Source organism: Trichomycterus rosablanca, chromosome 5 (genome assembly GCF_030014385.1).
Source record: "Trichomycterus rosablanca isolate fTriRos1 chromosome 5, fTriRos1.hap1, whole genome shotgun sequence".
Classification (NCBI taxonomy): domain Eukaryota; kingdom Metazoa; phylum Chordata; class Actinopteri; order Siluriformes; family Trichomycteridae; genus Trichomycterus; species Trichomycterus rosablanca.
The window spans coordinates 2506456-2532521 of NC_085992.1; the positions used below are offsets into that span (position 1 = coordinate 2506456).

General features: G+C 41.6%; 1 protein-coding gene across 14 annotated transcripts in view; it reads right to left on the bottom strand.

Annotated features, from left to right (window-relative positions):
• The window catches only part of tenm3 (teneurin transmembrane protein 3), an 861875-nt gene that overhangs the window by 621070 nt on the left and 214739 nt on the right, over positions 1-26066 (bottom strand). For 2 of the 14 annotated variants that reach the window (XM_062995505.1, XM_062995504.1), the window contains one exon: positions 14927-15070. The exons of the other annotated variants lie outside the window; for them this stretch is intronic. The gene's annotated coding sequence lies outside the window, so the exon portion shown is untranslated. The remainder of the gene's footprint in view (positions 1-14926; positions 15071-26066) is intronic. 14 annotated transcript variants of the gene reach the window in all.

The window sequence follows — 26066 nt, forward strand, 5'->3', positions numbered from 1 at the left end:
CATCCTGCCAACAGTCGCCACGGAGACCGGCGGCTTGTCCATCAACGCGGCTGCGCGCATTCCCCTCGCGTGGATTCGGTTCGGTCCTAATTAAGGCTTCTACTTTTCATTTGCAGAGATAATTGGACTTTCATCTCACCAGGCGGCTGCGGCCAGATCTTTTCTTCGCCCCTTTTAACAGGGAACACGGAGGGAAACACGGAGGGCGGAGGCTCCGGCGGAAAGCCGTGATGAATGAAGGGTGACGTCTCGTTCGATTTAACGATTAACCGTACGCCGGGTTACGGGGGCCCCCGTGTCAGAATTAAATGGCGTCTGATTGTGTTTACATGGACGCCGTGCCAGGCCAGAGCTGGAAGACGGAGAATTGTGCACGGAGAATTGGTTGTCATATTAGGGAACAACAAAACAAGATCTAATTGGGGAAGGGGGGTATGTGAGGGGTAGGATAGATAGGTAATACTTGTGGGAAATTACAAGAAGCCCTTGGAGATTTGAACCATCCACTGGGCCTGCACAGCATCCTTGAACAGGCACAAACAAGCCCATAAATTCATTCAGATGCAGAGCGCGAAGATATCTGCGGCTTTTGCCAAAATAAATAAATAAATAAATAAATAAACCCCTGCAGGAGAGACCGGAGGAGAGAAAAGCTCCGAGTATTTTCAGACCAGCTTGCTCTGATTAAACGTCCTCATTGTGATGCTTTTCCAGAGGAACGGGCGTGAGGAGCAGTCTGTGTTTGGTGAACACCGCGGCGTAATGAAACATACCTCACACGTCAGGACGTCTACGTTCACGCACACGTTCTCTCGCCTACTGAAACATTTAATCTGCTCAGAGCTATGAAACCAACAGCGAGACCCTGAAGATTGGAAAAGGAGAAGCTTTTTTACTCCCCACTGAGGCACCGACAGGCTACAAGTGAAAGTTTTCCTTTTATTTTTTCCCTCCAATCAGAACTTAATGGTGAACGATTATTTAAAAGTTATAATTTGCCAAGGTTAAATGGCATGTCTCGTCTCGCTGATTGGCAGGACTCGGGCACGGTTAAGTATTTAAACATGCCACATTAACTCCGCTGGTTCATACAGCGCTCGAACTTCAAGAACTTCCAAGAAATTAACGAGAAATAGAAAGAGAGATCCATGAGCACATACACCGATCAGACATAACATTATGACCACCTCCTTGTTTCTACACTCACTGTCCATTTTATCAGCTCCACTTACCATATAGAAGCACTTTGTAGTTCTACAATTACTGACTGTAGTCCATCTGCATCCTTTTATGCTGTTCTTCAATGGTCAGGACCCCCACAGGACCACCACAGCGCAGGTATTATTTAGGTGGTGGATGATTCTCAGCACTGCAGTGACACTGACATGGTGGTGGTGTGTTAGTGTGTGTTGTGCTGGGGATCAGACACAGCAGCGCTGCTGGAGTTTTTAAACACCTCACTGTCACTGCTGGACTGAGAATAGTCCACCAACCAAAAATATCCAGCCAACAGCGCCCCGTGGGCAGCGTCCTGTGACCACTGATGAAGGTCTAGAAGATGACCGACTCAAACAGCAGCAATAGACGAGCGATCGTCTCTGACTTTACATCTACAAGGTGGACCGACCAGGTAGGAGTGTCTAATAGAGTGGACAGTGAGTGGACACGGTATTTAAAACTCAACCAGCACAACACACACTAACACACCACCACCATGTCAGTGTCACTGCAGTGCTGAGAATGATCCACCACCTAAATAATACCTGCTCTGTGGGGGTCCTGACCATTGAAGAACAGGGTGAAAGGGGGTAACAAAGCATGCAGAGAAACAGATGCACTACAGTCAGTAATTGTAGAACTACAAAGTGCTTCTATATGGTAAGTGGAGCTGATAAAATGGACAGTGAGTGTAGAAACAAGGAGGTGGTTTTAATGTTAAGCTTAAGGTGATTTATTTGCAACACACTGGCAACCCAGATCATCCGACCTTATTTAAAGCAAATGAATTAAATAAATGAATAAATAAATAAAGAGTGGGTGGGGGGGGGGGGGGGGGGGGGGGGGTAATCTGATAAGATTTAGCTAAAAACATGATAAAGACATGAACTCAAAGTGCACTGCTGCACTCTCGCATTAGACTGGCACTTGTACTGTTCTATCTTTTTTTTTTACTCTTCACCCCCCACTGGACTGACATTCAGAAGGTTGCTGGATCAAGCCCACCTGTTCAGTTCCAGCTGTTGGGCCCTTAAGCACAGTGCTTAACTCTCTAGTGCTTAGACTATACAGTCACACTTGTAAGTAATTTCGGATGAAGTCAGTGTGGCAGTTGTAGCCTAGCGGTTCAGGTACTGGAGTAGCAATCAGAAGGTTGCTGGCTGATCTTGGGCCCTTAAGCAAGGTCCTTAACCCTCAATTGCTTAGATTGTACCCTGTCACAGTACTGTAAGTCAGTTTAGATAAAATCATCTGGTAAATGCTAGTAAATTCAGGGTATTCAGTGATGATGTTGCTCTACAGCAGCATCACCTCAGTTACGAGCCCGTGATCCTGCATCACTCTACAGAACCATCAGTGGGACCCTGCCGCTCTGAAACGCTTTGATTTCCCCTTGTAAGAGCTGCGTAGTGAATCAAAGCCTAAACCGTCGGTACAAACCGACCACAGAAAGCGGCGCAGATCCACAACAGCACGTTCTGCTAAAAGTGAGGTATCTGGTGGAGTGAATTGTTCTAGCTGCACACCTGAGACGTTACCTGCTGCGTTCAGGACAATAACACAGCTTCTGTTTGTATTGTATATGCTGAAATGTATCATCGGAGAGCAAAATAAACACGCTGGATGTGTCTGCCATGGCACTTTGGCGTGAAAACAAAGATAAATGGATCAGTGGGTGGGAGAGACGAACGGAGACGAAGGTGGCGCGTGAGAGAGAGGAATCAAAAACAGCTCTGTTATTATTTCCAAACAGCAGAGCATTAAGCCTTTCCTGGATGAGACGGATATAAAATTATACACAAAAACTTAATGCAGAAACTCACCAGGGATTTTTATTGTTTTATATTATTTTATATTATATTATTTTTAGAAGCTTGGCGAGTTTTATCTTGTACTTTTGTCTAGAATTTATATTTCTTACATTTATATTTGTCAGTATTTATAAACTATTTGGAATGAGATACTCAACAAGCTCAGAGGTCCGAAGTCATGATCATTATTACTGCAGCTATCATAGACGTCCGTGTAAGATTTTAAAGAGTCGTCTTCTTTTGGCTGCTTCAGTTAGGGGTCACCACAGCGGATCATTCATCTCCACCCTACCCGGTCCTGAACATCCTCCTCTATCATCCCAACCTCCTGCATGAATGTACATCGATCAGCCATAACATTAAAACCACCTCCTGGTTTCTACACTCACTGTCCATTTTATCAGCTCCACTTACCATATAGAAGCACTTTGTAGTTCTACAATTACTGACTGTGGTCCATCTGTTTATCTACATGCTTTGTTAGCCCCCTTTCATGCTGTTCTTCAATGGTCAGGACCCCCACAGAGCAGGTATTATTTAGGTGGTGGATCATTCTCAGCACTGCAGTGACACTGACATGGTGGTGGTGTGTTAGTGTGTGTTGTGCTGGTATGAGTGGATCAGACACAGCAGCGCTGCTGCCTATTCCAGCTTTTCAACGGGCTCAAGGCACACAGACGCCAGTCCATCACAGGGCAGACAGGCAGACACACACACACACACACGAACCCAGGACCTTCTTGCTGCTACCCACCAAGCCACCGTGCTGCCTCTGTCTGAATAGTCATTTTTTATTCATGGATTTATTATTATTTTATAATTATTACTTTAAGGAGAAGTTAACCAACGGCCATATCACTGTTGTGAAAAGCATCTTGGTAAACTGACATTAGCAACCCAATAACGCCTCAGCTTCAGCTCATGGTGTAATGACTTTTTTTTACTCATTTTTTAAATCCTCTGTTCCCCTTTTCTCTTTAAACCTGGTCATATCCAATACATTTACATTTACATTTTTGGCATTTAGCAGACGCCTTTATCCAAAGGGACTTACAGTACTGTGACAGTATACAGCAGAGGTCACTAACAGGCGGACCGCGGTCCGGACCCAGAAGCTGTCCCATACGGACCCGGACCTACAGCCAAAACAGAGAGTTATTATTTGAAACCTGACGGAGCGCTTCTATTTTAACCGGCGCAGCCTCTGTGGTCTTTGCGGTAGCGGTTTAGTGGATGAGGAAACGCACAGACCAGTTGCATGCGAGTTCCCACGTGACACCACTCAGCCAATCAAGTCTGTGCATTCCAGCCGGTAAACACAGCGACTCTACAGTGCAGACAGATGAGAGCGTTAGAGGCGAATTACACGTGAAAAGACGGTAGAGAGAAAACGAAAGATGGCAAATGTAGAGAAAAAGAAGGGAGAGATACACACGACTGTGCCGGAGAAAGTTGAGAAAAAGACGAGTGAGACAGAAAGGGAGAGAAAAATAAGGAACAAATAGCGCTCTCCAAAAAAGAAACGTTTACAGCAAAAATACAGCATTTAATACATAATGGACAGACTCATTTCTGTTCTTACTTCCCACTGGAGCACAATTTTTTTATATTTTCTCTTATTTTGGTAAGAGAAAGATTTGATAAGGTGGGGCGGTCCGGGTCCTCTCTGTGTGAAGTTTGCATGTTCTCCCCGTGTCTGCGTGGCTTTCCTCCGGTGCTCCGGTTTCCTCCCACAGTCCAAAGACGTGCAAGTGAGGTGAATTGGAGACACTAAATTGTCCAGGACTGTGTTTGATATTAACTTGTGAACTGATGAACTGGTGAAGTGTAAAACATGACGTTAAAATCCTAATAAATAAATAAACATTTGACAGTCAGTTATTGATTACATGCAGATGTTGATACTACTAGGCTACTGATATATAATATATATAAATACATATTATAATATATATATATATATATCATTAAACAGTTAGACATTCCGGACCTTTGCTTCAAGAAATTCTCTAACTGGTCCTCTTTAAATTTTAGTTGAATACCCCTGGTATACAGTCTGATCAATTGAGGGTTAACGGCCTTGCTCAAGGGTCCAACAGCAGCAACCTGGCAGTGGTGGGGCTTGAACCAGTGACCTTCTGATTACTAGTCCAGTACCTTAACCACTGGGCCATGGCTATGGCTAAATACCCACGTTTGTGTGAGCCACAGCACAGTGCCTGAGTCCCATCAGTGCACCCTCAGTGCCGAACAGGAAAGAGGAAATAAAATAGCTGCATCAGGACGGGCATCCAGCATGAAAACTGCGCCAAATTAAACATGCAGACGAATGATCCGCTGTGGCCATGCGTCTTATTTTTTTAATTTAAAACAATTCGTGATAAACATGTAATAACGGAGGCAATAAGAAACGTCATCTGTATTACACACCCCTGACATGCTACATGTGGAAAAGAGCTCGGCGCTAATTTATAACTCCTCCACGTCTCAGCGAAACGTCTCCGGTACAACAGACAAATTACAGCCCAAAATGTGCATCGAGAGCAAACGATGGCTCCATCAGGCCCCTGGGCCCCGTGCACTCCTTTTTTTGCATCGTACAGCACACTGACTCTGTAGAAGACTAATAGCACGTACATGTGAAATATTCCTTCTGTCATTAGCACAGAAATGATGTTCGTAGCTCTGCTCCAGCACCACACGGGCCTGTTATAAGCAATAATGTACCACCCAGGACACAGCAAGGCGTAGTGATTTTATAGAAAATAGACCTTTTTAGTGGAAGTCTGTCTCTCCGTGGGGTTTTTGCGTGGAGGTGTACGTCCCCGCAGTTCTGCGCTCCGTACGGAATCTTCCAGGCTGCCAATTAGAGGCACGGAGGGCTGGACACCTACCGCTTTTATAGCTTCCTTTCAATTAGGACCTGCTTTAGGCCGCCGATAAAGCACGGCACAGAGCCCAAGTGTACATAAAGTTCCTCTTCATCAGTTCAGCACAGTTCTCCTACCAAACTTCCACCTACTTTCAGCGCTCAACACGCTCATCAAACACCTAACGTAACTTATCGTCAACATTTCTACTCTGACCACAAGCTTTCATAAAGGGTCTGTCCGAAAACCTAACCATCTCTCTACATATCATCCTTAGATTCCTTAAAACGCTCCTACTGAGGCGCCTTAATTCTGAGTGCCACAGCATCTCTACTCCTTCGTCATACTCATTTCCCCCAGACCTCCACACAAGGTGAACGCAATCGACCATCCTTCATGCAGGCGTCTTGACTAGCCAGCAGAGGTCACAACTGAAGCAGCAGTGAGGAGCCGGTTGGACCCCCCACACGGTGGAGATGATGATGACCTTATATTCTTTTCAGGAATATTCTGAGAGTGAGAATTAGAATGAACTGATATAATGAGACCCGTTCTGATTCATCTGTCAACAGATCGTTCACAACAGGAGTGAAAATCATCCGAGTGCTTTTTATCGCAAATGTCAGACGAGCGCTGATGTTTATTTCCGTCAGTGATGGTCACTTTCTATTTTACTCTCTTATGAATCCTGTTTTTGCCTGATCACAAACTCAGTGAACACCATTTATTGCAAGTTAGGTCTATTTTTGTCCAGCGTTAGTGATTAATCTTGCAAATGCTCCATTAATTAAACACAAAGACCAAGAATCTTGTGGAAACACCATCCCAGAAAACCTGAGACTCATGATAACGCATGATAATGCCCAAAGTTTTAAAACAGGATGTCTAAGACGCTCGTGTGTCCACATACTTTTGGCCAAAAAGTGTCACAGATCACATTTTACTCAAAGATTTATCAGTTCAAGTTCATGAACAATTTTGTATCTCCGGCTTACCTCACTCGCACGTCTTTGGACTGTGGGAGGAAACCGGAGCTCCCGGAGGAAACCCACGCTGGGGAGAACATGCAAACTCCACACAGAAAGGACCCAGACCGCTCCACCTGGAAATCAAACCCAGGACCTTGCTGTAAAGCGACAGTGCTACCCACCAAGCCGCCCCTCAAGAAGCTGTTGGTTTTATTCAAAGCAACTTACAATTGTGACCAAATACAATCCAAGCAATAGAGGTTTAGAGAACATACTTATTCACTCAGGCTTTTTGATTAGCCTTTCCAAACTAGGGGTGTGTGGCTCCGGTCCTGGAGGTCTGAGGTCTGGGCAGTCTGGTGCTCCCATGTTCGTCAGATTTGCTGGCGCTGCGTGTTGGCTTCTGGCTGCGTCTGATTTCTGACCCCTAGGACTATAGACAAAGACGCAGAGCTCGGAGGTTCTTGGTGATAGAAACTTGTGGTGATCATGGGATGTTGGGTTGCTGTCGTTCTGCCTCTCTTGTCCGATCACTAAGGTTTGATGACGGTTGAGGAGATGGGCGCTGATGTCCTGTGAAAGCCTTCATGACCTTGTTACCTGCTCGCTCTCCCTTGTAGTTATGCTGTAATAATTAGTGGGCGGAGTCTAAAGCTGCTCTCAGAACTAATATTTACTCTTAATGATTTCACATTGTAACTACATCTTCTGTTGTTTTACCCCGAGGAGGTTCTGACGGAAACCTGTTTAGCCACCCGAGGTTGTCGAGACTGCCGTGCCAACAATGCTGCTCCTGATAGATGTGACGGATACCTGGCGTGTCTGCACCAAAAAATGTCAAGAACTCACTACGGACTTTATCACAGACTGGACTGAATAATAAAGAACTCTGATTATTTTTGCTAGTTTTAACTTTAAGTTCAACTTAATTTTGTGTTTGTATGATTTGTGTAAATCCTATTTATTTAAAGTTTCCTCCAGGCCATCCAAGGAGAATGTTTGAGACCTTTCAAGGTTTTTTCCTGTATTTTAAGTAAGTTTTTCCTCGCCACTGTTGCCCTCGGCTTGCTCAACAAGGGGTTTTTGGTCTGTTGGTCTAGGAGTTGCTTTGAGACGATGTCTATTATAAAAAGCGCTATATAAATAAAATTGACTTGAGGATTAAGGGCCTTGCTCAGGGGTCCAAAAGTGTCACTCTGGCAGTGATGGAGCTTGAGAAAATCCCATCTTTTGATGACTAGTACAGAAACTTGACCACTTGACATTCAGCGACAGAACTGCTATGATTATATTTTTCCTTTTCTCAATGCCACTTTGTTCAGACAATGGCCACAAGTTTAACTGCAACATCCATGTAATATCCAGTAAACACCCCCCTCAAACACACACACACCCCGCCCACTGATGTAAGGATGAGTTTTCGATTGTTTAACAGTATTTAAACCACCACCACACTGTTTACACGTTCTTCACGACAGTGCTCACGTTTCTTTAATCAAATGTCCAGCAGTAATCTGACTGAAAGGACCGGCTCTTCAGTGCTGGAATAATCCCCCGACGGTCCGACTCGGGCCCTTTGTTCGTGGAAAACTAGGCCAAGTGGCATTTCTCAGATTACTAATTATATTTGTGCCTCGCATAATTAAAATTATATGGACGCGTGCTCCCGAAAGCAGTCTTTGGTGCGGAGATGTACTGTAGAGACGGAACAGATTGAAGAGCCGAGGAGTGTAGGTGTGCACATCCTGGGACACTTTACCTCCTAAATCAACGTAAATACGATTATAAAGAAAACAAAAGTCTGATTCTTGATCCCGCAAACCGATTCATGCAGCAACCCTCATGTCATGAGACGGTGGATAAAGAAAACCTGCTTTATTGGACGTTCCCTGCAGTCCACTGCCTACGGTCACAGCAGCGCATCAGAATCATCGGAGTTGTTTTCTTTATCTCTGAGATACTGATACTTTAACTGAGTGACACGATCTGAAAGTTAGAATAAAGAAAACGTCTCAATAATGATTGTTTTCTTTCTTTTTTGAGCATGAGGTGTGGTCATGAGGTGTTGGCTTCTCCTGAGCGTAGGTCCCTTTTTATATTTCTACAAAACTATAGTCTAGAAATTAAATAGCAATAGAAATTAAACTTTTTAGCGTATTAGTAGAACTTTAAATCACTGGTAAACAGACTCACCTATTTGTAACCAAATAAAATTTTACATAACGCACCAGTACCTAATCTTAAGGTTGAGACCATAAATGGTTTTACCTGAGATGCATTAATATTAAGTTTAGTTCGTTTATGTTTGTTTATTAGGATTTTAACGTCATGTTTTACACTTTGGTTACATTAATGACAGGAACGGTAGTTACTCATTACACAAGGTTCATCAGTTCACAAGTTTAATATCAAACACAGTCATGAACAATTTAGTGTCTCCAATTCACCTCACTTGCACGTCTTTGGACTGTGGGAGGAAACCGGATCACCCGAATAAACCCACACAGGCACGGGGAGAACATGCAAACTCCACACAGAAAGGACCCAGACCGCCCCACCTGGGGATCGAACCCAGGACCTTCTTGCTGTGAGGTGACAGTGCTACCCACTTGCCACCTAGCCCAATATTGTTTTAAACATTTAATCTAATTTATGAGATTTCCAAAAATACCATTTATTTAGTATTCAGCATAAGCCCATAAATGTATTATTATTTATACATTATGACCACCTTCCTAATATTGTGTTGGTCCCCCTTTTGCTGCCAAAACAGCCCTGCAACTGTGATGCTCTGTGTATTCTGACACCTTTCTATCAGAACTAGCATGAACTTCTTCAGCAGTTTGAGCTACAGGAGCTCGGTCCAGCCTTCGCTCCCCACAAGTATCAATGAGCGTTGGCCGCCCATGACCCTGTCGCCGGTTTACAGCTGTTCCTTCCTTGGGTCACTTTTGATAGATACTGACCACTGCAGACCGGGACACACCCCACAAGAGCTGCAGTTTTGGAGATGCTCTGACCCAGTCGTCTAGCCGTCACAATCTGGCCCTCAGATCCTCACGTTCGCCCATTTTTCCTGCTTCTAACATCAACTTTGAGGATAAAATGTTCACCTGGTGCCTAATATACCCCCCCCCCCCCCCCCCCCACTAACAGGTGCCATGATGAAGAGATACTCAGTGTTATTCACTTCGCCTGTCAGTGGTCATAATGTTACGCCTGGTCGGTGTACTTTATTATCACGAGGGTTCTTCAAAACGTTTCCGCACTGTTCTACATCGTCACCTTCTGATGCATTTTTCCAGCATCGTAACAACTTTTTAATGCCATCAGCTAAAAATGTTTTCGGTTGAGCTCGTAGCCACTGACGCGCCGTTGCTTTCACATCACCACATGAAAATCTTCTTCCCCTTAAAGCTTCTTTGAGTGTCCAAAAAGGTGGAAATCAGATGGAGCTAAATCCGGACTATAAGCGTCTCTCAGTCTCTCAGACACGACCGATTACTCCTCCTACTGCACCCTCACCGCTTATAATTTTTGAAGATCCCTCGTATTTAGTTTGATGTTAGAATCTATCAGATGGATGTTCAGGTGGTTTAATGGTCTAAGGTTCTGACACAGTACTGCTGAGATCAGAGTATAAATCTCAGCTGTGCTACCGTCCTGGATGGGCGTCCAGACGACACTGATCAAGTCTGTATTTGCTGTGACTAGCTGAGGCACCAGTTATGCAAAGGGAAGACTCACGTGAATATTTTTTTATAGTTTTTATTTTTATTTTATTTACTCTATTTACTGTACTTACACTGTACTGGAGCTAATGCAACACTTGAATTTCCCCCATGGGGATCAATAAAGGAATCTTATCTTATCTTAAGACCGGGTGGGATAAAGCTCTGTATGAGTCCTGACTGCTGGCTGGTGAGTAAGAAGTCGAGGAGTCGAGGAGGACAGAGATATGCACATGGAATTGGAAATGACTAGACTTGGAGATGAAGGGAAAATTGAATTAAAGAAAGTACTTAGCAGAAATTTACAGGGTTTTTTATATTTAAAAATACTGGGGGAAAACAAACACTACCTCAAAATGTACACGGGATCTTCAAAAAGTTTCCACACTTTCATATTTTGGTTATAAGTAGAGATGGGACGATCGATCGGCTATGAATCGGTATCGGCCGATTTTTAATCAAAATATGCTATCGGCGATCGGCGATATTTCCTAAAAGTAGCCGATTCGATCGTGTGATATATAAAGACCATGTTAAGTTAACAGCTCAGTGGATTGATCCAGACTTTGAGCTACGAAGCACCAACCATCACATCACCATTCATCAACCATCGTACAGAAACCATCGTGAAAGCTCTTCATGACCTAAAATAACATCATTAACGTTGTGCATCATACATACGATGTAATTTTGCTGATTGTAATATTTACTTTAAAAAGATAATTCAACCCGGTCACATCTGAGTCGATTCTATCAGCACGTTATATAAACTCCTGGTTCACTTTGGTAAATCGTGAGCGGTTCTTACTTGTGATGTAGATGAGAACAGAAAACGTTACAGAGCCAATCAGAGGCAAAAGTTTATTCATTACCAAATTCGTTAGTTCAGGATCATCTGCTGAACTTTTAGGATCATCAGAACTTTTAGCTCCACAGACGGAACGAGTCTGACTCGGTGACCGCTCTGTGGTAATAGCGGTTTAATTAAGCTTTTTAATGAAGCTTTTTAATGTAAGAAAGTCACACAAAATGTTCTGTAGTAGCTGGTGTTTATTTAAAACCACAGCATTTATTAATAACAGTAAAAACGGAGAGAGAAACTTACGCGTCACATTCGACTCCTGAATCAGAATCATTTAAAGCGACACTGTGAACAAAGCGTTTTTTTTAAAGAAACACACACACGCTGTTGCTTTCGGTTTATTTTCACTGTGAGGCTCTTTTTAAGTTTTTTTCAGACTAAACTGGATAACATTAAACCTGTGTGTGTGTGTGGTCAGTTAGACTAATAAGATATGTCTCCTGTGGGTGAAAAAAATAATTGTTTGGTTACTTTATTATTTACTGCTGATTTTGCGCTAAAAATTGCATGTCACCGCCGTCACCGCCGGTAGAAAAGAAGGTTCGAGCTCAGTTAATGTAAATGTTTCATTTTGAATCTGTAGTGTCCCAGTTTTAAAGATTTTCAGTTTTATCGGAGGTTAAACATATCCTGCACAGCACTACGGTCTGGATGAGAGCTGATGTCATATTTCATCATTTCCCAGACCTTTTTTTTTCTACTGCTACAATCAGGAGGATTGTTGGCACTACAAATGATGTAATTTCTATCGTCCGATTGCCCTGAAAGGAGATCGGAGATCGCAATCGGTGCCAAAAACCCTGATCGTCCCATCTCTAGTTATAAGTGGTGAGGGTGCAGTAGGAGGAGTAATCGGTCATGTCTGAGAGACTGAGAGGCGCTTATAGTCTGGATTTAGCTCCATCTGATTTCCACCTTTTTTGGATGCTGAAAGAAGCTTTAAGGGGAAGAAGATTTTCATGTGATGATGTGAACGCAGCTGCGCATCTTGTGGCTACGAGCTCACCAAAAAACATTTTTAGCTGACGGCATTAAAAAGTTGGTACGATGCTGGATAAATGCATCTGAAGGTGACGATGAGGAAAAGCGATGTGATTTGTTTTTGAAATTCTTAGTTAAAAAAGTGCTGAAACTTTCTGAAGAACACTCATATATTCTTGCCTTAAAGATCTACTGTGTGCTCATAAAAACACAAACCTTCTTTTACATAAATCCACCTTTCACTTGACCAGGAAGAGCACCGTATAAAGGTTTTGTTCTCGTCCTCGGCCCTCTGTGCTCTTTCGGTAGGTCTGGACCAGCGTCTGAATCTCCAGAGTGAACGGGGGATCGGGTTCTCCGGCGGCCCGTTTGCTCTTGGCTTGCAGTGGCGAGAATCTGATCGATCGGCACAGTCAATTACGGCACTAATGTTTTAATCAATGACTATGTAAAGGTATGACAGGAGGCCATCATTAACTGGCTGTAAATTTATGACGAACGCTGCTGGTGGAACTGGGAATGTGTAAACAGAGCGTATGATAAAGAAAGGTTTTCTCCGTCACTGCTGGATCAATAGCATTGATCACTACCCATCACCCCCCACATATACACACATCTACACACACTGCATTAACAAAGCATCAGATGAAGAAACTGTATTCAGGACGAATCGCCGGCTGCATGTCGCGCTGTTACGATTGTTATTAAGCTCTTTCTTCTCCCGTCTTGTAATTACAGGTTCATTAAAGAGGCAGGTGAGAGAAATATCTGGAGATTAAGTCGGGCCGTCAGCACACATGTGCCATGACAAGCTGCTAATGGGCACCAAGTCAACAGAAAGACGCACGATAATTACAAAGACAAAACATGAATATTCAAAACAATGTCTAGACGTCTACCGTACAGGACATGGAGCCGTGCTGACAGCCTGAGTGTAAAGTTAATTATTTTTTATATTATTTAACGGATACTAAACCGTTTAGAATGTGGACATGTGCTGATGTGTAACAAGCCAGAGCTCTAATCACAGCCTTTCATTATTATTTCATTTGCGTCAATGTTTCATTATAGCTTCGTATAAAGTAAAAAGTAATTCTTTACGATGCACACGTCTGCTGAAAATCGTTTGGTTGCCACTCGTTTGGAAAGATTCGACGAGGATTTAGAGCTCGTGTGGTGAAACGTGTCCCTATTTCATCAAAAAAAAAAAAGCATTTTTAAAAACAGGCACTAATGATGGACATGAAGGCCGAGTTTGCAAATGATGTTCCAATTCTGTGCACACATCAAGACCAAACTACTCAAACTCGGTCTTTATGAACTATTTCCAGTTACCACATGACTTTGCTCTTCGCACAAAAAGTTAAAAGCGTGTCATTTATTTTTATATAATTAATTTTATACACCAATCAGACATAACATTAAAACCACCTCCTTGTTTCTACACTCACTGTCCATTTTATCAGCTCCACTTACCATATAGAAGCACTTTGTAGTTCTACAATTACTGACTGTAGTGCATCTGTTTCTCTACATACTTTTTTATCCTGCTTTCACCCTGTTCTTCAATGGTCAGGACCCCCACAGGACCACCACAGAGCAGGTATTATTTAGGTGGTGGATCATTCTCAGCACTGCAGTGACACTGACATGGTGGTGGTGTGTTAGTGTGTGTTGTGCTGGTTGAGTTTTAAATACCGTGTCCACTCACTGTCCACTCTATTAGACACTCCTACCTAGTCGGTCCACCTTGTAGATGTAAAGTCAGAGACGATCGCTCATCTATTGCTGCTGTTTGAGTCGCTCATCTTCTAGACCTTCATCAGTGGTCACAGGACGCTGCCCACGGGGCACTGTTGGCTGGATATTTTTGGTTGGTGGACTATTCTCAGTCCAGCATTTACAGTGAGGTGTTTAAAAACTCCAGCAGCGCTGCTGTGTCTGATCCACTCATCCCAGCACAACACACACTAACACACCACCACCAAGTCAGTGTCACTGCAGTGCTGAGAATGATCCACCACCTAAATAATACCTGCTCTGTGGGGGTCCTGACCATTGAAGAACAGGGTGAAAGGGGGGTAACAAAGCATGCAGAGAAACAGATGGACTACAGTCAGTAATTGTAGAACTACAAAGTGCTTCTATATGGTAAGTGGAGCTGATAAAATGGACAGTGAGTGTAGAAACAGGGAGGTGGTCATAATGTTATGGCTGATCGGTGTAAATGTCTCTAAACAGAGGTTCAGTTAAACATCTCCAGCTTTACTCCTCAGTCCTGAACCTTTGACGGCTCTGTGATTTATTTTCACCATTCGCAGCAGTTTTTTAAATCCTCTGTAATTAGCTGAGAGCACTTAGCAGGGGGTCCAACAACAACAATCGACATGATTAATTATGGCTTTAAATCGGAGATTGATTTTAGATGCGTTTTAAGAGCAGATTAAGGACACGTCAGGTCGCACTTTGTACAGCGCCCTCTCACCTCTGAAAGATTCTTACTCCACGGCTCTGAGAACAAATCAATCCGCTGTAGCAATTCTGCAAAACTGGAGCACTTACAGCGACAGCGGCACAGAAAACGTGAAGCTGAGGCTGTCGGGTGTGGCGAGCTGGTCCTCGAGTACATCTAAGAGAGGAGAGAGATGCTTTTCATGCTCTGCGTTTGAACAGAAAGAGAAGCTGGGAGACGACGGACAGCACAAGAGAGTAACACTGAATCGGTAAAGGAGCAGATTCTGGATTTATTATAAACCAACACCTGCATCTTCAGAATAAAATGCTAACAGGGAGTAAAATGAAGATAAAAAGAGTCTGACCTTTAATCATCACGATTATTTTATCAGCTATAATTACCAAAGCTTACAATTACTGATGATCTACTGCTATACACCGTTCAACATCCCTCTCTATCGCTGAAAGCCATTCACCATACAGACACTACACAGGAAAAGCCTTTCAATTTGTGGAGTTTTATTATTTTGGCCTGTTTCACTAGCAAAAATCTCTAAGCAATACAAGAAAAAGAACAATTTCATGTGTTCTATACGGGTCGTTCCTGGGACTTGGTGCCTTTTGGACCTTGAAACTTTTTGAAAATGAAACACTGCTTTAATTTGTTTGTCATGTTTTATTCTGAAAAGGACGTGTTCTATTTTTCTAAACTAATATTGGTCAAGCTAAATAACACGTGCACCTCATATACACTGTGGCGTCCACCCTGTTACGTATTAGGTCGTAACAGGGTGGACCATAACAGGGTGGACATTCTGACATAAAAGTAGCCATTAGCTAGCAAGTGAGCAAATCCATGCTAGCATAAAAGTGAATTCAGACAAAGAATTCTCTGCTTTTTAGTGTGATTATTTTTAAACTTATCGAATCGTTTTGCTTTTTCTCATATATCCCGTAACAGGGTGGACATGTTATCCTGTTATGGTCGACCATATAAGACTTTTAGGATAAAATGTGGAAAAAACAACATTAAAATGAGGAGTTTAATAAGCCGCTCATCTTGCACAGTCGTTTCCCGTCCACAAAGATCATGTGATATCCAGGAAATGATGTCAGGATGTAAAACAGCTCTTCATTTTAAGAGACAGTAGTAAGAGATAACAGGGTGGACGGCAACTTGAGGGACGTGTGAAAAACTCATAAAGAAATAAAATCCAGGGTTTAGAGGGACTTAAACAAAGCTTTTAAACAGTACTGAAAGACTGAGATATTTTCATGATTAAACCTCATATATCATCACTAAATCAGAATGTACAGCACTGGGGACGTGGTGCTGCTATCTAAGAGATAAAAACAGTATGAATACAGTCATTTTATTTTGGGGGGTAGAAAACATCGTGTTTAGTAATCGAAAGTGTTAATTATTTCAGTAAGATGTTTAGAAATTGTATTGTTTAAAATGTACTTAATAAATACAACGATCAGTACTGGGGACACAAAAGGCACCGAATTGTAGGAATGACCCAGATACACAAACACGTGTACAGTACAATGCAATTCTTTTTCCACATATCCCAGCTTGTCTGGAGGCTGAGGTCAGACAGGTTAAGGGCCTTGTTCAAGGGTCCAACTGTGGCTGCATAGCAGAGCCTGGATCTGAACTGACAACATTCTGATTGATAGCCCAAAGGTCAACCCACTACGCTACCACTGTCCATGAACATCTAGAACATCTAGTCTCAGGAACATCTAGGTGAAACAACAGCTCAGCAGTTTGTTTTTATTTTATTAGGCTGTTGGAGGAAACCGGAGCTTCCGGAGAAAGCCCACACAGACATGGGGAGAACATGCAAACTCTACACAGGACCTTCTTGCTGTGAGGCGACAGTGCTACCCACCGAGCCATTGTGCCACCCAAGCAACATCATCACAAGACCTGTTTATAATAATAATAATAAATTCAACTTATATAGCGCCTTTCACAATACCCAAGGACACTTTACATAGGAATCATAATCACAAACAAGATGAAACAGAAACAGAAGAAGATGAGTGACAGTGCTGAAGAACGTTTTTAGAGAGACGAAGAGGGAGAGGAAGAGAGCTCCACAGTGTAGGGGCAGCGACACTAAATGATCTACCACCCATGGGGGTCAACCTAAACCTTGGAGCAACCAGGACACCAGCATCCGATGACCTTAACCTATGAGAAGGGACATAGCGGTGTAGAAGATGAGCCAGATACGAGGGGGCCAGACCATGAAGTGCCTTAAAAGTGAGCACTAAGATTTGTATTGAATACGCTTATTGACTGGGAGCCAGTGGAGTCGTTCTAACACCGGGGTGATATGCTCATGTTTTTTAGACTGGGTCAGAACTCGAGCAGAAGCGTTCTGAACCATCTGCAGGGGTCGGAGGGATTTTGAGGGAAGCCTATAGAGGAGAGAATTGCAGAAGTCTATTATAAACATTATGTACTGGGTTTGAGCACTTGTTGAGAACTGTGTGGAACTTAAATTCAGGAAACATAATGCTGTCATCCATATAATATGATCAGGAGCTTTATTTTAAGGTTGTTGGTTGTTGGTTATTTGGTTGTTGGTTGTTGGTTGTTGTTCTTATTACTACTGTTATTATTACTACTACTACTACTACTACTACTATTATTATTATTATTATTAATTATTATTATTATTATTATTATTATTACTATTATTATTACTATTATTATTATTGTTATTACTATTATTATTACTATTATTATTATTACTATTACTACTATTATTATTAGTAGTAGTAGTAGTATTATTGTTACTATTATTATTCTTATTACTACTATTATTATTATTATTATTAGTAGTAGTAGTAGTATTGTTATTATTATTATTACTACTACTATTATTATTACTACTGTTATTATTACTACTGTTATTATTACTACTACTACTATTATTAGTATTATTATTATTAATAGTAGTATTATTGTTACTATTATTATTCTTATTACTACTATTATTATTATTATTATTATTAGTAGTAGTAGTATTGTTATTATTATTATTACTACTACTATTATTATTACTACTGTTATTATTACTACTGTTATTATTACTACTACTACTACTATTATTAGTAGTAGTAGTAGTAGTATTATTGTTACTATTATTATTCTTATTACTACTATTATTATTATTATTATTAGTAGTAGTATTGTTATTATTATTATTACTACTACTATTATTATTACTACTGTTATTATTACTACTGTTATTATTACTACTACTTCTATTATTAGTATTATTATTATTAATAGTAGTATTATTGTTACTATTATTATTCTTATTACTACTATTATTATTATTATTATTATTAGTAGTAGTAGTATTGTTATTATTATTATTACTACTACTATTATTATTACTACTGTTATTATTACTACTACTACTATTATTAGTATTATTATTATTAATAGTAGTATTATTGTTACTATTATTATTATTATTACTACTATTATTATTATTATTAGTAGTAGTAGTAGTAGTATTATTGTTACTATTATTATTATTATTACTACTATTATTATTATTATTAGTAGTAGTAGTAGTAGTATTGTTATTATTATTATTATTATTATTATTACTACTACTATTATTATTACTACTGTTATTATTACTACTGTTATTATTACTACTACTACTATTATTAGTATTATTAGTAGTAGTATTATTGTTACTATTATTATTATTATTACTACTACTACTACTACTACTATTAGTAGTAGTAGTAGTAGTAGTAGTATTGTTAAAATTATTATTATTATTATGACTACTACTATTATTATTACTACTGTTATTATTATTATTATTTTTGACAGAACACACTGTGATGCACTTGCCCCACTTTCCATTAGATTTCTCATTTCCTTTACTGACATGTATGACTGAATCCTCACGTCTGATTGGTTTAAATACACTGGGATAACCCTGCATCAGCCAATCATCATTCTGATGCCACACCATACAGCGGTGTGTACGCTCCAGTTCTGCAGTGCATTTCTAACTGGACAGCAACAGGATCCACGTGATTGCGTTCGTGTGCGTGTATGCCAGACCACACCCTGATTATTAGTATTCCCGCTATGAAGGATTCTCTCTCCTCGTGTTGCTTGCCCTCCCGTTCACTCCGAGTGAGATGCTGAAGTTTAGTGGATGGACAAAGGCGGCTTTAGAGAAGACTTTATCAGGCCTCGCTGGCTGTGAGCTCAGAGACCGCCTCCCGCTGGTGCACTCAGCGTGGGCCTGGCATCGCTCTCACGCTTTTAAACCCTGGTTTCATTTCATTATTCGTTTGAACACTTTCTTCTTACGTCTGTCTTTCTGACAAAATAAGATATGAAACAACTGAGTGTATAAAACACAATAATAAAAAAAAAAATACATGCTGAACTTAATCAGTTCTAAATATCCATTATTTATGTTTAATGTTTTGGGCACATATATACATATACCACACCTCACATCTTTCTTGTTCTTGAGTGCCTAAAGTTACTACATTCATTGGTTTCATATTAACGTTATTGTTTCACCTCCAGAATTTCGCCTCCGGGCTCCTGAATGTGTAACTCTGAGCATCACTCTAATATGTTCTGTATGGATATGATGATGTACGTTTCCTAATTATTGATTCAGGTGTTTCAGTCACACTCACTGCTAACAGTTTAACGTTTCATGTTTCAGCACGGCTTTATCTCTGGCCAGGATCCTAATCCATTGAAGGATGTAGCCTCAAACACAGGTAGTAATAAACAAATAATAAATAAAACAGTAATTAATAAATAAATAAAACAGTAATAAATAAATAAATAAAACAGTAATTAATAAATAATAAATAAAACAGTAATAAATAAATAAATAAAACAGCAATAAATAAATAATAAATAAAGCAGTAATAAATAAATAAATAAATAAAAACAGTAATAAAAAAATAAAAAAAATAAATAAAAACAGTAATAAAAAAATAAAAAAAATAAAATAAAACAGTAATAAATAAATAATAAATAAAACAGTAATAAAACTGTAATAAATACATAATAAATAAAACTAATAAATAAATAAATAAATAAAACAGTAATAAATAAATAAATACATAAATAATAAAACAGTAATATATAAATAAATAATAAACAAAACAGTAATAAATAAAACAAAATAAACCAGTAATAGTAATTAAAATGCATAAATAGTAACATATAAATTAATTTATTAATAATAATAGTAAAAGCTGCATTCAGCTTTTTATGCAACACACAACTGGAAATATTGCTATTTTTTTTTTATCAAGGTTATAAAGATTCTCTTATTCTGAAAAAAATAAAAAATATATAATATTTACAACGCTAAAGAAGCACTGTGTAAATTGACATTTTAAATATTTTATTTCACTACTTTATTTTACTATTTTACTTTTATTGGTTTTTTTGTTTTTTGAATTGACAAACAAACTGAACTTCCCTAAACTGTTGCCACAAAGTTAAAAGCATGTCATTTATTTTATAGATTTGATCCACATGTAAGCAACGGGTGGGTCAGAAAAACTTGACCAACATACTTTTACACACAGCGTGACACGAGAACAAATACAACAAGTACAGCAAAGTTAAAATACACACTATTGAACTTCAGACTCCAGTAAAACGTCCACGCTGCTTCATGCCCCATTCACCCCGAGAATGGACAGGAATAAAACTGTGGTGGGGGTGAAAGGGGGGCAGGTGAGTGAAAATGAAGCACTGTTAAAAGGATTAGGTATTTTGGAAAGGCTAATGGATGGGTTCAGGCTTCGCCACCCAACCCGTTATTGATTTTCAGTGCCGATGCCAGCCACGGTTCTATCTCGCTCCGTCTCTCCTCCGCTCTCCCTCCGTGCCCTCTCCTAAAACAGCATGCTGCCTTTATTTCATTATCGGCGGGCGTAAACTCGCGCCAGGCCCCTCTCTCATTTCAGTGATTAATCTGTGTTGGGAAAACACCCAAACTCCCATGCATTTTGCCCTTAATTAACAAATTGCAATATATTATTAACTCGTAGCACAAAGACGCTCTTCTGAATCATTTTCACAGCGGGAGCTTCGCACAAGCCGCTAACTACATTTTTAAAGACGAGCGATTCTAGTTTGTTTCTAATTTGATTAAATGGTACCTCCACTCAATTCTGATTAAATTATCCTATCGTTAATGTGGTCATTATATTACAGGTGCATCCGATGCCCACAATTAATTCCTTTTTTTATGGAATAGGGAGAAAGCCTGAGCGCTGAGGGGAGAAAGATAAAACCATATACGTTTTCTCCTCGACTGCCAAGACACGCCGTCGCCAGCTCCGTCGCCAGCTCGCCATCTGCGAGTCAAAAGCGGCTCTTCTTTCAAACCCATATGCAATATTTATTGATTCCAGCTTGAAACTAATTAGCTCCAATTAGGCCACTCGCTGAAGTCGATGGTAATGCACGTTCCCGTTAAACTGCTGCGCCTTTCGCTCATGATTGCTGACCTCCTCTCCAAGCAGCTGCCGCCGCCGTTCAGCATTCACGTGGAAAGGGAAAACGTCTCCACGCCAAAGTACGTCTGGACGCAATGAGGATACGCAGACGGGTGCTTGATCTACACTTTATGGACACCTGATTATGAGCTTGATCATCTCCATAAATATGGAGTGGCCTCTGATGTTGATAAAACACTTGAACTTAATAACTGGAAGGTGGGACACCAAAAGAATGGTGCAGGTCTTAATGCTTGATCATCTCCATAAAGATGGAATTGTCTCTGATGTTAATAAAACATTTGAACTTTTTCTTGAATTCGGGGGTGGGACACCAAAAGAACGGTGCAGGTCTTAATGCTTGATCATCTCTATAAATATGGAGTGGCCCCTGATGTTGCTTAAACACTTGAACTTAATAACGAAGGTGGGACACCAAAAGAACGGTGCAGGTCTTAATGCTTGATCGTGACAGAGTGGGTTCTCCAAGGTGCTGTTTATTTGCATTGTTCAGGTCAGTGAATATGATTAAGCGTTTCTATAATGACAGAGTGGTCTCTTTAAGGATGACCAATCCCCCATCCAAAGGCTCGATAAGAGAGCACGTCACACTGTTTGATTTCTTCTTATCGTCATGATATTTAGTCCCCTCAGCCCTCTGACCGATCTGATTTAGTCATATCCAATGACCCGACTGCATTTCGCTTCCTCTCTACAGCTGCAGACCTGCACTCCTGACCGACGAGGGCCGTGACTAGTACACTCCTCCTCAGCAACGTATGAACGAGACAGTTTCATACGGAGATCTGTATCACGTACAGAGAGTCACACACCGATCTCAGTTATCCCTCGTTTACATTTACACTCTACATTTTCTGCATTTAGCAGACGTTCTTATCCAAAGCGACTTACAATTGTGACAGTGTACAATCTAAGCAATTAGGGGCCTTGTTTAAAGGCCCAACAGAGGCAACCTGGCAGAGGTGGGGCTTGAACCGGCAGCCTTCTGATTACTAGTCCAGTACCTTAACCACTAGGCTACAGCTGTCTATCAGTGCATCACTGACCTCACTGCCTCTTTTTACTTCAAGATTCATCAGTTCACAAGTTTATATTAAACAGTCATGGACAATTTATTGTCTCCAATTCACCTCACTTGCACGTCTTTGGACTGTGGGAGGAAACCGGAGCTCCCGGAGGAAACACACGCAGACACGGGGAGAACATGCAAACTCCACACAGAAAGGACCCGGACCACCCCAACTGGGTATCGAACCCAGGACCTTCTTGCTGTGAGGCGACAGTGCTACCCCACTTCTTGTAGGAAGGCTTTACAGAAGAGTGGACGATATTAAAGCTACTAAGGAAAGAGGGAGGAATTCTGTACGAGTGCACGTGGTTTTGGAACGGGATGTTCAACAAGCCCATGGTCAGGCGTCCCAATACTTTTGTCCATCTTTTGAAGCTGTAAGTACAAGACTGGAATACATACTGGATACAATTTCATTGACACTGAACGATTTTTTCTTGGGTTTTACAAACATGACAAAGAGATTCGAGTAGAAAAGCAATCAAAGAACATAATTTAATAAAAGAAGGAACACGACTCTCTCTCTCTCTCTCTCGACCCGAGCCTAATCTGACTTCAGAGCGGCGATATTACAGAGAGGACGTCCGTCTGTGTCAACAGAGCCACATTACACATTACATCTCCCACTTGAGCTGGCTTAATGTACAAAAAAAAGGGAAAAGGAAAAGTGCCCTGTGTAAAGCTCGGGGCCACACCTTTAATTAGCTTTTAAATCTATTAATACTCCTGCTCACCGGCTTTGTGAGCCAATTACAGTGTGGTGACTGCTGTCAGACTGTGGCACGACCTCGCTCGTGAGTCACGTACACGACCCATAATTAATCTCCCATTCACACCGCTTACTGTGTTAAAACGGCTCGGAGGTGTAAAGTTCCTGTTCTACTCCACAGCCCCGAGCACCACCGGCACTGACTGGTCAGGAGGGATTCACACACTGGCTATTTTATCAGCTACACCTACAATTTAAATCCTCTGTGGAGCAAATCTGTTCCTCTGTACGGTTACCAACCCCCTCTAACACAACCATCGGGAAAAAAAGACCAGATAATCCGCTTGCACACTAGCTCAAAGATTCTGAGGTCCTGGGTTCGAATCTCGGCTCTGCTACCAGTCACCATCTAGCATCTAGCACCATCTAGCCGAGTTTCTGAACTCCTCGGTTCGGTACTCGGTGTTGCCACCGGTCGGCTGGGCGCCATCTAGCGGGCATAATTGGTAGTGCCTGCAGCAGATACTAATTGGCCACTGTATCTGCAGGGTGGGGGCCGGACTATGTGTGGGTGGGTGGGTCTTCATACGCTAGGTAAGGACCCTGATTGGCGGAAGAGGCGCCTGTGCAGAATGCAGGGGCGAGAAGAGGAGGGCTGTACACGTGTCGGGAGAGGCGTGTACAGTGACGTGCTCTCCTCGGATGTGATCTGGTATCTCTCAGCAGCGGAAGACAAATCGAGTCGCTAAATCGGAAGGAAATGGGGAGAAAATGAATTAAAAAAAAATTGGCTTCCTGTCTGCTTGGTGGGAAAGACTGGAGTAAGGGGTGGGCTTATCAACACTGTGTGAGGACCTTGGTTGCCCAGGGCGCCTGTACAGAAAGTGGAGGACCACAGGGATTGGGGCGTGGCTCTTCATAACGAAGGCGACTTCACGTGCAAATCCACCGATTTTTTTTTTCATTGACCTCAGGTGGTTCAGTGGTTTACTTACAGGGTTTGAATCTCAGTGGTGCTATCGGCCAGCCAGGCGTCTACACAGACATTTTTAGCTACATCTGAGGTGGGATGGTCTAAGCCCTGTGAAGGATTGCCACCCTGTTCAAAGTATTCCAGTGTTTCCCCAGTAGAACCGGTGCCATTGAGGCCCATCCCACTGTGGATAAGTCGGTAAATAAATATTAAATTCATAATTTAGGACAGTGAGTTAAGTAAGTTTCGGTAAGTTTATTTATTTATTCTTCTTAAAGTTGTACATTAAATTAATGTTCCCTCAAAATCCGTGTGCCTATAAAAGCCCGTTTGGAGAATAATAAAAGTAAATTGTCAGTAAGATGAAAAGCTCTGTACTGGTAAAATTGCCGGGGCGAGTGGGAAGGTGCTCAGTGATCAGCGGTGTTTTAAGTTTGCAGCCGAGTCCCATGTGCTGGCCCGTTCCCGCTGGGGCACGGTGCCGTACGCCCACCTAGCGTTTAATTAGGGTTTAGACCTGTGCACCACTGTAACTCGGAGTCAAACGGTCATTCAGGTTCCACTGTGCACAAACTCCTCACACGTTTCTACTTCAATCAGATAAAACTCTGAACTGCTCGATGGTTCCTGCAGCCTAAAAAGGCTTTTTACGGTCCTATTAACAACATATAATTTTTTTTCCTATTTTATTTATGCATTTTGTCCTATTTTCTCCCAATTAATCGTAGTCAATCTGTCTTCCGCTGCTGGTGGATCCCTGATTGCAGTCGAGGTGGGTATATCGCTGCTCACGCCTCCTCCGACCCATGTGCAGCCCATTGCGGAACCCTATTTCACCCATGCATTCTGCACAGGCGCCTCTATCTGCCAATCAGGGTCCATACACAGCGTTCGAAGACCCCACCCACATAGTCCGGTCATCCCGCCCTAGCAGAACAGTGTCTGCTGCAGGCACTGCCGATTATGCCCGCTAGATGGCGCCCAGCCGACCATTTGCAGCGCCGAGTTTCAAACCGAGGGGTTCAGAATCTCGGCGCTGGTGTGCTAGCGGAATATCGCGATGTGTCACCTGGGCGCAGTATATACAAATTTAACAACTAGCATTTCCATACATATAAACATACATACACTATATACAGAAAAGTATTGGGACACCCCTTGTAATTATTGAATTAATGTGTTTCAGCCACAACAGTTGCTAACAGGTGTAATAAATCAATTATTTAAATAAAATTATATGCTTTTAACATTGCAGCAACAGTATAGGGAAGGCCCCTTCCAGTTCTAGTATGACTGTTAACCTGTACACAAAGTGAGCTCTTTAAGGGCCAGTGATAGCTCAGTGGTTAAGGTACTGGACTAGTAAACAGAAGGTTCCCGGTTCAAGCCCCGCTACCACCAAGTTGCCACTGTTGGGTCCCTGAGCAAGGCCCTTAACCCTCAATTGCTCATTGTGTAAGTCGCTTTGGATAAAAGCGTCTGCTAAATGCTGAAAATGTAAAATGTAAGGACATGAAGAAAAGCTGGGTTTATAAACCAAGTAACTCCAGTGTCCTGCACACAGCCCTGACCTCAGCTCTACTCAACAGCTCTGGGATGAACTGGAACACCAACTGAGGCTTTCCTGACCACCAGTGCACATATATACAAATGTATTTATTTATTTATTTTATTTGACTGTTAAACCACTTTATACACGTGACTCATCATTCGGGCGGCACGGTGGCTCGGGGGGTAGCACTGTCGCCTCACAGCAAGAAGGTCCTGGGTTCGATCCCCAGGTGGGGCGGTCCGGGTCCTTTCTGTGTGGAGTTTGCATGTTCTCCCCGTGTCTGTGTGGGTCTGATTTATCTTGTGTATTG